Source organism: Salmo trutta, chromosome 22 (assembly GCF_901001165.1).
Source record: "Salmo trutta chromosome 22, fSalTru1.1, whole genome shotgun sequence".
Taxonomy (NCBI): domain Eukaryota; kingdom Metazoa; phylum Chordata; class Actinopteri; order Salmoniformes; family Salmonidae; genus Salmo; species Salmo trutta.
This window is the reverse complement of record NC_042978.1, coordinates 15,525,311-15,538,105: the sequence shown is the minus strand read 5'-3', so window position 1 is coordinate 15,538,105 and position 12,795 is coordinate 15,525,311. Positions and strand designations below refer to the sequence as shown.

The 12,795-nt window shown below is 44.5% G+C and overlaps 1 protein-coding gene across 1 annotated transcript in view; it reads left to right on the top strand.

The window, feature by feature from the left end:
- Window positions 1-12,795, top strand: part of LOC115158200 (neurocan core protein) — a gene marked incomplete in the record, with an annotated part of 194,590 nt that overhangs the window by 171,526 nt on the left and 10,269 nt on the right.

The following is a 12,795-nucleotide window of genomic DNA, read 5'->3' as shown; positions in this document are numbered from 1 at the left end:
CTCTCTCTCTCTCTTTCTCTTTCTCTTTCTCTTTCTCTTTCTCTTTCTCTTTCTCTTTCTCTTTCTCTTTCTCTTTCTCTTTCTCTTTCTCTTTCTCTTTCTCTTTCTCTTTCTCTCTTTCTCCACAACAGCATCCTGCCACAGAAAGTCCTGTTCTGCTGTCACAGCAAATCTGCCGTGTGGCATGTTTGGCATGTGTGTTAGCATTAGTCACGTCTTTATACATTAATAAAATCTCTGTGACGATTCTCTGTCACAGAGTTTCATCTGTTCCCTGTGTACGGCAGTATAGTCTCTGGTCTGAGAGCTTTAGGTGCTATTGAGTGTTAACACACACACACAAACAAATACTAGGCCCGCACACACACACACACACACACACAAATACTAGGCCCGCCCGCCCGCACACACACACACACACACACGCACACACACACACGCACACACACACACAAAAACACAGGCACGCACACACTCCCTGTGGATTCATGTTTCTCTCTATGCCCGCCATCCCAACTCCAAAGCTTCTCCCACTCACTGCTTACTTCAGAAGAAACTACACATGGAAAAAATCCTTCACATACAGACAACACCACCAGCAACAGGCTTTCTTCACTGGTGTTCACTGTGATGGGAAAACTCACAATCCACACAACTCCTACCAACTAAGTTATTGTAGTACTGAAGTAATAGTTCTCAATAACATAGACAGAGTTTGAACAACAACCACATAAAGAGCATCCCAATCCCCAGGAGATAAATCGCAGCCCCTCCAGAACAAATAAGTAGATAAATTGAATAGAAAGCCTGTTAAAGCATTATGCTCCAGCTATTTAATCCCAGGGCTTGTCGTTGTGGACTGACGTACTGCTGCCTTTATCGAGAATGCGCACTCCTCACGTGCTGCTTTAACTCAGAGAGCCTACTGGAGAATGCTACTGCTTTGCTAATGTTTTCTCCTCCTCCTACCCCCTGCTTGCTTGCTTTTCCATCCGTTGCATAAATATTTATTCAGCGTTAGGAGAGCGAGGAGAAGTTAGCGAGGAGTGTTGTCTGATAAAGGTGTTAAATCCTCCTGTTTGTTGTAGAGCTGGTGGCAGTGATTAATGCCAGGCTAACAGTCTTGTAGAGAGAAGGAGAGGAGGACTTAAACACCAACGCTAAAACTAAACACTCGCGTCTGTAGGAAAAAGCCTGGAAATGAAATATGTATTCCTACCTCGCTGTCCCTCTCTCTATTTCCCTCTCTCTGTCTCTCTACTTCCCTTTCCGTTTCTTTCTCTGTTTCTTCTTCCACTTCTTCTTCTTCGTCGTCGTCTTCTTCTTCTCTCTCGCCATCTCCCCCATCTCTCACGCACTCTCTCTCTCCTTCCCTTGTTTCTCTTTTCATTCAGTCCTTGCCAACCCTATAGCTATATTGTACATACTGTACATACTACAGGTAACTGCCAAAATAATGGAAAGACTTGAGTAAATGAGGGATATAAAGTATATTGAAAGCTGGTGCTCCCACACAGGTGTGGTTCCTGAGTTAATTAAGCAATTAACATCCCATCATGCTTCGGGTAATGTATAAACAAGCTGGGCAGGCCATTATTTTGGCTGCCATGTCTATGCCCCCATAGGATGACAATGTCCCCATCCTCAGGGCACGAGTGGTCACTGAATGGTTTGATGAGCATGAAAAACCGTCACCAGATCTCAACCCAATTGAACACTTATGGAAGATTCTGGAGCAGTGCTTGAGACAGCATTTTCCACCACTATCAACAAAACTAACCCTCCAATAGAGTTACAGTCACTTGTAGAATCTATGCCAAGATGCATTGAAACTGATCTGGCTCGTGGTGCCCCAACACCCTATTGAGACACTTTATGTTGGTGTTTCTTTTATTTTGGCATTTACCTGTATATTTCCATGAGCCATTTGTGTTGTACTGTATTCGGCTCATAAAGCAGACTTGTGTGTAACTCCCCGTGTGCAGACGCTTTATGCATCACATATTTATAGCAGCAGTTTATGACACACTATAATCAGACAGTAGGGCTTAGGTACTGTAAGCAGCTTTAGGTAGCAGCTACTTTACAGTCCTTATTGCTTTGATGACTGCTTTGATGACAGCAACTAAAAAAGTGTTAACTGTAGCCATTTATTTCCCTTTATAGTTTACACCAGTCTCGACGTCAACAGTGAAGCGGTGACTCCGGGATGCTGGCCTTCTATGCAGAGTTCCTCTGTCCAGCGTCTGTGTTCTTTTGCCCATCTTAATCTTTTATTTTTATTTGGCCAGTCTGAGATATGGCTTTTTCTTTGCAACTCTGCCTAGAAGGCCAGCATCTCAGAGTCGCCTCTTCACTGTTGACGTTGAGACTGGTGTTTTGCGGGTACTATTTAATGAAGCTGCCAGTTGAGGACTTGTGAGGCGTCTGTTTCTCAAACTAGACAATCTAATGTACTTGTCCTCTTGCTCAGTTGTGCACCAGGGTCTCCCACTCCTCTTTCTATTCTGGTTAGAGCCAGTTTGCACAGTTCTGTGAAGGGTGTAGTACACAGCGTTGTACGAGATATTCAGTTTCTTGGCAATTTCTCGCATGGAATAGCCTTCATTTCTCAGAACAAGAATAGACTGACGAGTTTCAGAAGAAAGTTCTGTGTGTCTGGCCATTTTGAGCCTGTAATCAAACCCACAAATGCTGATGCTCAAGATACTCAACTAGTCTAAAGAAGACCAGTTTTATCGCTTCATTAATCAGCAAAACAGTTTTCAGCTGCGCTAACATAATTGCAAAATGGTTTTCTGATCAATTAGCCTTTTAAAATGATCAATTAGGCTTTTAAAATGATAAACTTGGATTAGCTAACACAACATGTCATTGGAACACAGGAGTGATGGTTGCTGATAATGGGCCTCTGTGCATCTATGTAGATATTCCATAATAAAATCAGCCGTTTCCAGCTACAATAGTCATTTACAAATTAACAATGTCTACACTGTATTTCTGATCAATTTGACGTTATTTTAATTGACAGAAAATGTGCTTTTCTTTCAAAAACAAGGACATTTCTAAATGACCCCAAACTTTTGAACAGTAGTGTGTGTATACACTTGAAGTCGGAAGTTTACATACACTTAGGTTGGAGTCATTAAAACTCGTTTTTCAACCACTCCACAAATTTCTTGTTAACAAACTAAAGTTTTGGCAAGTCGGTTAGGACATCTACTTTGTGCATGACATAAGTAATTTTTCCAACAATTGTTTAGAGACAGATTATTCCACTTATAATTCACTGTATCACAATTCCAGTGGGTCAGAAGTTTACATACACTAAGTTGACTGTGCCTTTAAACAGCATGGAAAATTCCAGATAATGATGTCATGGCTTTAGAAGCTTCTGATAGACTAGTTGACATCATTTGAGTCAGTTGGAGGTGTACCTGTGGATGTATTTCAAGGCTTACTTTCAATCTCAGTGCCTCTTTGCTTGACATCATGGGAAAATCAAAAGAAATCAGCCAAGACCTCAGAAAAAAAATTGTAGACCTCCACAAGTCTGGTTCATCCTTGGGAGCATTTTCCAAACGCCTAAGGGTACCACGTTCATCTGTACAAACAATAGTACGCAAGTAAAAACACCATGGGACCACGCAAGTTATCATACCGCTCAGGAAGGAGACATGTTCTGTCTCCTAGAGATGAACGTACTTTGGTGCGAAAAGTGCAAATCAATCCCAGGACAACAACAAATGACCTTGTGAAGATGCTGTAGGAAACAGGTACAAAGTATCTATATCCATAGTAAAACGATTCCTACATCGACATAACCTGAAAGGTCGCTCAGCAAGGAGAAGCCACTGCTCCAAAACTGCCATAAAAAGCCAGACTACGGTTTGCAACTGCACATGGGGGGAAAAATCGTTATTTTTGGAGAAATGTCTTCTTGTCTGATAAAACAAAAATAGAACTGTTTGGCCATAATGACCATCTTTATGTTTGGAGGAAAAAGGGGGAGGCTTGCAAGCTGAAGAACACCATCCCAACCGTGAAGCACGGGGGTGGCAGCATCATGTTGTGGGGGGGGGGGGGTGCTTTGCTGCAGGAGGGGACTGGTGCACTTCACAAAATAGATGGCATCATGAGGAAGAAAAATTATGTGGATATATTGAAGCAACATCTCAAGACATCAGTCAGGAAGTTAAAGCTTGGTCACAAATGGGTCTTCCAAATGGACAATGACCCCAAGCATACTTCCAAAGTTGTGGCAAAATGGCTTAAGGACAACAAAGTCAAGGTATTGGAGTGGCCATCATAAAGCCCTGACCTCAAAATTTGTGGGCAGAACTGAAAAAGCATGTGCGAGCAAGGAGGCCTACAAACCTGACTCAGTTACACCAGCTCTGTCAGGGGGAATGGGCCAAAATTCACCCAACTTATTGTGGGAGGCTTGTGGAAGGCTAACCGAAATGTTTGACCCAAGTTAAATCATTTAAAGGCAATGCTACCAAATACTAATTGAGTGTATGTAAACTTCTGACCCACTGGGAATGTGATGAAAGAAATAAAAGCTGAAATAAATCATTCTCTCTACTATTATTCTGACATTTCACATTCTTAAAATAAAGTGGTGATCTTAACTGACCTAGAACAGGGAATTTTTACTAGGACTAAATGTCAGGATTTGTGAATAACTGAGTTTAAATGTATTTGGCTAAGGTGTACTGTATGTAAACTTCAGACTTCAACTGTATATATATTTTTTTTGGGGGGGGGGGGTTCATTGTTGGACATAAAAGACTGTAAAAACACCAGGAAATCATCTCCAAGTAATTTGAATATAAGAAATCTGTTCCCAAGTATTCCCACGCATAATAGACACGTGATCGTATACAAATGTCAGCAGGGTTTGGAATGATTATGTTTTAGTCAAACATTATATCTGTTTGTGGTCTTCTTGTGGTCAATTTGCAGTCTACAAATTATTTGTAATATCCGCTAAAAAAAAATCGGCCTGCAGCTGAATCTATACTGAACAAAAATATAAACGCAACATTTCAAGTATTGGTCCGATGTTTCATGAACTGAAATAAAAGATCCCATACATTTTCCTTATGCACAAAAAGCTTATTTCGCTCAAATTTTGTGCACAAATTTGTTTACATCCCTTTTAGTGATTATTTCTACTTTGCCATGTTAGTGAACATTTCTCATTTGCCAAGATAATCCATCCACCTGACAGGAGTGGCAAATTAAGAAGCTGACTAAACAGCATAATCATTACACAGGTGCACCTTGTGCTGGGGACAATAAAAGGCAACTCTAAAATGTGCAGTTTTGTCACACAACACAATGCCACAGATGTCTCAAGTTTTGAGGAAGCATGCAATTGGCATGCTGACTGCAGGAATGTCCACCAGAGCTGTTGAATTGAATGTTAATTTCTCTACGATAAGCCACCTCCAATGTTGTTTCAGAGTTTGGCAATACGTCCAACTGGCCTGACAACCACAGACCACGTATAACCACGCCAGCCCAGGACCTCCCATGTCGCAAGGATCTGCACACAATTCCAGGAAGCCTGCATACCAGACATTTCACCCATTGAGCACGTTTGGGATGCTCTGGAATGACATGTACGACAGCATGTTACAGTTCCTATCAATATCCAGCAACATCACACAGGCAGTCTCTTCTTCTTATTTGTGTCCTTTACTAGTAGTTTCTTTGCATCAATTCAACCACGAAGGCCTGAGTCACGCATCTCCTCACAACAGTTGATGTTCATATGTGTCTGTTACTTGAACTCTCTGAAGCATTTATTTGTGCTGCAATCTGAGGCTGGTAACTCTAATGAACTTATCCTTTGCAGCAGAGGTAACTCTGGGTCTTTCTTTCCTGTGGAGGTCCTCATGAGAACCAGTTTCATCATAGCGCTTAATAGTTTTTGTGACTTCACTTGAAGTGACTGACCTTCATGTCTTAGAGCAATGATAGACTGTCGTTTGTCTTTGCTTATTTGAGCTGTTCTTGCCATAATATGGACTTGGTCTTTTACCAAATAGAGCTATCTTCTGTATACCACCCCTACCTTGTCACAACACAACTGATTGGCTCAAATGTATTAAGGAAAGAAATTCCACAAATTAGCTTTTAACAAGGCACACCTGTTAACTGAAATGCATTCCAGGTGACTACCTCATGAAGCTGGTTGAGAGAATGCCAAGAGTGTGTAAAGCTGTCATCAAGGCAAAGTGTGGCTACTTTGAAGAATGTAAAATATAAAACATGTTTTATTAGTTTAACACTTTTTTGGTTACTACATGATTCTATGTGTATTAATACATGATGTGTTATTTCATAGTTTTGATGTCTTCACTATTATTCTACAATGTAGAAAATATAAAAAATTCAGAAAAACCCTTGAATGAGTAAGTCCAAACTTTTGACTGGTACTGTACATCTGAGATGTTTGAGTAAGAGACAGAAAAGAGATGCTGTTTTATGCAGTATTGTGTTTTAAGACTGGCATCTCCAGGGTCAGCCTGGAGCCGTTGAGTCGCTGTGGGTCCTGTCTAAACCCCGACTCGGCATAAACCGCAAGGAAAGCCAGCAAATTGATCTTCCTCTGGGTATTTATCGAGGCTATTAATGCTAATGAAGATTTGTGTTATAATAAAACACGTCGAGAGGGACACGTACCGGGGCTCGGAGCAGAAGGCGGGCGGATCGAGTGGGCTTCAAGTCTTTGCCATCTCTCTTAATCCTGCCAGCGCTCGTCGTCGCTCTGAGCATGATCCACCTCACTGGGGGCCTCGCATCTGCAGGAGCCGCACGGCGCCAGGAAAATTATCACTAAGTTTTCAGGCAACTTGGCAGGGACGAGTCAAACAGAATAATGAAACGCTGTCAAATGATTCTCGGCCCTCGGCCCATATGCTATTGTCTCTGTTTGCCAAGTCTGTTCTGGGAGAAAATGAAAGCCCATCTTGTCTTTGTGTGGCAGGATAGGAATCTGTGTTGAATGTCATTCAAGGTGCTTAATTAGGGACGTGTTCCAGGAGCAATCCCCTTCATCTCCTATAGGACTGTGTGGCAGAGGGAGGGAGTCCTAGCATTAGAAAGCACTGCTTCCTTTTCTCTTTCTATCTCTCCCAGGCAATCCCAGCACGTCAACACCCACACACACAATCTCTCTCTCTCACACATTCATACATACATACTGTAAATACATACGCACGCACGCAAGGAAGAATTTTCCTTGTTTTACTATTCTTGTGTGGACTTTGGGGGATTTTTGGTCCCCACAAGGATATAAGAACCAACCTACCTACCTACCTACCTACACACACACACACACACACACACACACACACACACACACACACACACACACACACACACACACACACACCTATAACCTCCCTTGCATATAACTGACAGCGTCCCAGGATTAGCCCCTATAGACAGAGCGCTAGCATGGAGCCATTAGACTAGGTGCTGTGGTGATCCAGTATGAGAGGCTGAGCTGTTAGACAGAGTGTTGGGGTCCTGGCCTCCTCTTCTCTAATGGTCTCCCCAGTGTACCCTGGGCCTGTAAACAGAGGCTCTGAGCTTTATAGTGCCAATGGGCGTCCTGGCAGGCCCACCAATAACAGAGCTCCACTCCTGATGGCCTGAACACGCAGCAGCTCATTTCAGTTTAGGGAGCTAGTTACAGCTACATACAGGAGATACTACCAGGCCTATTTTGATATGTGCCTGGTGTGTTATCCCTCTATCCCGCTCATTCCCCTCTGCTCCCATCCACAGTCCACATACTGTACATATACAGCAGGTCTGTAAAGGTCTGTCCCTGTGTGTGTGTGTGTGTGTGTGTGTGTGTGTGTGTGTGTGTGTGTGTGTGTGTGTGCGCGTCCTCCCTCTGTCTCCAGCTCTCTGCCAGCGGCTTGGTGGTAAATGTCACGTCTCCAGGTAATTAGGTGGAATGAGGCAGGCAGGCATCAGAGAGCATTAGTAATGTCCAATCTTCACCCATTAGATTGATGGTAATGCTCACCCGATTAGACTCCTCATCACAGAGCTGTAATAACCATAATAACCCCCCATCCTATCCTCCATTTAGACATTCTCACTAAAAGCAGAGGGTGTCTCTGTGAGATTGTGGAAGGCTCTCTCCGACTCTGGGTGGCCTCGTTTAAATGGCAAAGAGCTGTCAGTCATTAAAGCGAGTGTCACAGGGAGAGAGGAGAAGGGAAGAGGGAGCGAGAGAGGGGAGGTGAAAGGCAGCACACACACAGCGTTTCATCATCAGAGGTCTCAAAAAGCCACGGCGCACAAATATCACATGGTGAAGTGGATAAACGACCCAATCACTCAACTGGAAGCGTTTGGCCTTTTATTTCCCTAACTGATGCTCATTCCCTGCTCACTCTGAATATTAATGGAAGAAATGTGCCTCAGTCCAAACGAAAAATAAAACTTGAAGTAACACATTAATATCAGGCATTGAGACTTCTGTCGGCGGAGGAAATCAATCGAGACAGTCTTAAGATCTGTGAGCAGAGCCGTATCTGTGTTGGCTTCCTTCTTCCGGGTCAGGCTGTCTCTCTGTCTGTTCTGTCTGTCTGTCTTTCTGTCTGTCTGCACAGGCATGGTTCCTTTCTTTCTGCAATATTGATAGTCTGGGTGAAATCGTCTAATGAGCAGTAGATATCACACCAAAGGCACTTATGAATAATGTTGGTGTGTGTGTGCATGCGTGTGGGTGTTTGACTGTGCTCGTGCATATGTGTGTGTGTGTGTGTGTGTGTGTGTGTGTGTGTGTGTGTGTGTGTGTGTGTGTGCGTGCGTGCGTGTGTTTGACTGTGCTCGTGCATATGTTTGTGTGTGTGTGTTGGTGTGTGTGTGAGTGTGTGAGCGCCGCAGGCTCTTTCCTCTCAGGCTGTTGGATTAAGCTGCTCTGTGCGCCTCCTTCACACCACTGGCCTCTTTCATGGCAGCTCCCAGGAGGCCTGGCTGGTAAAGGCCCAACAGTGGGCAGCCCATGCCTTACACACTGTCTGGGCATGGTGCCAGATGCAGCCCACGGTGTGTCTGTGTGTGTGTGTGTGTGTGTGTGTGTGTGTGTGTGTGTGTGTGTGTGTGCGCGCCCCTACATAGCCCCCCAGTGTCTCCATTCTCCCTGTTTCTGTAGATAACAACCCAGTCTACGCCGACGCAGGCCATGTTGGACACGCTCCCGACCCCAATACAATATACCAACCACGGACTCTTTTTACTCGAAAGTCATGATTTGTTTTTTCTGAGTGACTCGTTCATTTTAGTCGTTCGTTTGACCGGCTAGTGCTGGTCGCAATGAGTCCTACAGCAGGATTAATACACGCTCCTCCGGGTCAGCGACTCCAGAGACGTGCTCCGACCACCTACTCTCTGTCATATATGCACAGGAAAATAGATCATGAGCATAGAGAAACAAAATACATGTTTATAACGGATAAATGATCGCAGGGTGCAAGAATGACTGCAGTTAATTGATTATTGAATATTATGGACACAGCTTTGTAGAAGCGACGCTCTGGCCAAATGCTACGCCGGCGCGGGCGTTAGTTTCTTCTCCGCAATGAGAAGTATGTAGCGAACGATAGAGCAGCGGATTGTTTGTTTGTTTTTGTCGTCAAGCTACTTATCACCCTCTCAACAGTCGAGCAATGCATTCTGTCAAGAGTCGTTCACAATCTAGTCCGGTTGCGGCCACAACTCGTTTCAAATGTATCAAGAGATAGGCTTATTTGAATGCCTAGCAATCAACAAATGTACACTGTTTAAACACACATTTACAAGTCTCAGTCACAAATAACAGCTCCAATAAGCCCCCTATGGTGAACGACGTGAACGAGAGGCTCGTAGAATCATGACTCTTTCGAGTTTTCAGTTCATTGTTAGCCGATACGGGGTCCCGCATGCTCTGAGCATTACAGACTCAAATGAACAAAATGAGTCTAAATATTTGTTCTTTTGACTGAACGAGTCGGAAAAATCAGAGTCAGTAAAAATAGCCAAACTTCCCAGCAATACTTCATCTTTACCCCACTTGTTGGAAATATAGTTTATATAGCTTATAGCTCATATTATACAGTATGGCTACGAAAACCAACTAGGTCACTGTTGCAAAAAAGGCTTTGTTATCAATGTCTACCTGGCTCAGTAAAAGGACATTTGGAGAATAGTACACCTCCGTACATCATACTGTTCAATGCAATTGTGTGGAGCAGCGGAGTATTATTTGATGATGAAAGCTACTAGGGCAACAGAGACTGTGTGAGCTGACCTTAGCTGTGGAGGGAACCGAGATCCAGCCATCTTCTCTCTCCATGACATCTGGTTGATACTTCAAAATCCCTGAGGTTTACAGCAGGCTCAATGATTTTCCCATTATCTCTCACCTCTGCTCCACCTAATTCATCCAATGAGTGAAAATGGGCCTCGTGCACAGGCACTGCTGTTGGGAAATATGAAAGCATGATGAGCATGATGAACGAATGTGTGTCCAATTGCCATAGAGTGTTGAAGTGAGCAGCCAAACTCCCCCCGCCCCGCCCTCCCGCCACATTCAGTCGCACACACACACACACACACACACACACACACACACACACACACACACACAAACACACCGTAGCCCAGTGAGTGAGTACGTTATCTTGGAGCCTTCTGGGAGCAGAAGGGAGAGATTAGAGTCTGCAGCCCTGCAGATGTGTTCACTCGTCTAATCACACAGGCCTCCACAGAGTGTGTTTTGCTTGCGCACGCGTGTGTGTGTGTGGGTGTGCCTATGTGCGTGAGTGCATGTGCCAATTTGTTTGGTGCCATGGCAATTCGCCATTCGTTCAACATGCGTTCCCACATTCTGCACATGTGATAGGGCATGAGGGTACTGCTGTAGTTACCCTGTCACTACACGTTAAGTATCGCTTCCTATTATAAGGGGGTGCAAAGCAATTTGCTACATGTTGTTCCCCTGACTGAGAACAAATAGAGACTAGATTGCTTTGAGCGCCGGCCGTTGGAAGGTTGTGAATAGTAATAATGAGCGACGGTAGTGCATTCTGCTGGTGCTGAGTGTTTCAGAACCACGGACAGCTCTCCTCCGGAGAGATCCACTTCAAGCGTTCATCTGTTCTCCTCTGGGCATGTAGAGAGGTGTCTGATGACTATTATCACAGCATGGCATTGTGGGGAACAGTCCCCTACAAGATAGAGCATCATATGGACAGCAACTCTGTGTAATATAAGTGGACTGGACAGTCTCTACAGCTAGCGCTCATCCACTTACAAATAAACAAACACACAAACACACACACTCACACACACACACACACACACACACCCTCCTCTCCTTGGCCCCTTTCCTCGGAGCTCCTCTCATGCTGGCCTGGAAGTGTTTGCATGCGAAGCAGGGTACCATACGACCCTATTTGCACTGCCCAATTTACCCGTGTCGCTTTAGATGTGTTGGGGGGAAAGCTGAGGCCATCTCTCTTCGATCCCCACTCTGCAGGGGTTGGAGGGAAAGGGGGGCTTGGCTGGGTTGACAGAAAAACCCTCAACCCCCTTCCCCAAACGCAGATGCATACACACGCACGCGCACATACTCTCTCTGTTTCCCTCACACATCCTCTGTAGACACAGTGAATGGGTGCAGCTGAGCACTGCCATACAGTGAACCCCAAGGAAGATGGATGGAGAGAGGGAGATGAGATGGAGGGAGGGAGGGAGAGCCTCGGTGCTTTCTGACAGGGATGAAGGGACAGGGAGAAAGGGGATGGATAGAGGGAGAGAGATAGAGTGGAAAAAAAGGGACGAAGAGGGAGGCAGAGGGATGGAGGACGAGGCTCAGTGCTGACAGGGATGAAGGGAAAGGAAGAGGGAAACGGACGGAGAGAAAGTAGGAACGAGGAGACAGGAGCAGAGTCCTGACGGGCTGTGACAGGGTTGAATTAGTCCGGATGGCGTCCCCACTGGGAGACATTTCTGGGGATTGTTGTCATTTAAATAGATTAAAGAGCCTTTCACAGGGCTAAGCTGCTTCCTCATACTGCTCTGCTCTGCTCCCATCCCAGCCCACTGCCTGACTGGGATTAGGCCTGGACTGACGTCACAGAGGGAGGGAGGGAGGGAGGGAGGGAGGGAGGGAGGGGAGGGAGTGTCGTACTGGAGGAGGGAAAGTAGAGCACTGGAAAGAATGTGAGAGACAGGAAAAAAGTGTGAAGTGTGTAAATAAATGAATGACATTTTATTTTCATGTCAAATCAGCAGTTTACATTTTAGTCATTTAGCAAACACTTTTATCCAGAGCGACTGCATACATTTCATTTCATGCATTTGTTTTTGTACTGGCCCCCCATGGGAATTGAACCCACAACCCTGGCGTTGCACACACCATGCTGGCGTTGCAAACACCATGCTCTACCAACTGAGCCACAGGGAAGGCCCAGTTGGCAGCCCATTCCTTATGGGATTAATTGACACATAAACATTACAAAAATTCACTATGGTAATTAAATGATCATTCTTCTTCGGGTGTTCTCTGCAGTGTGCATCGCATAAAGGCTGAAAAAATGTTAGATAAAAATCAGTAAATAAGGTTATCCAAACAATAATGATATCCCTAGAGCAGAAAAAGGATATACACATATACACATACATACATCCGTATACACTGTATACACTGTGTGTTTGTGCTTCCATGCACATGGTTGCGTGAACCAGAGATATATGAGTATGCATCTGTGTGTTTCT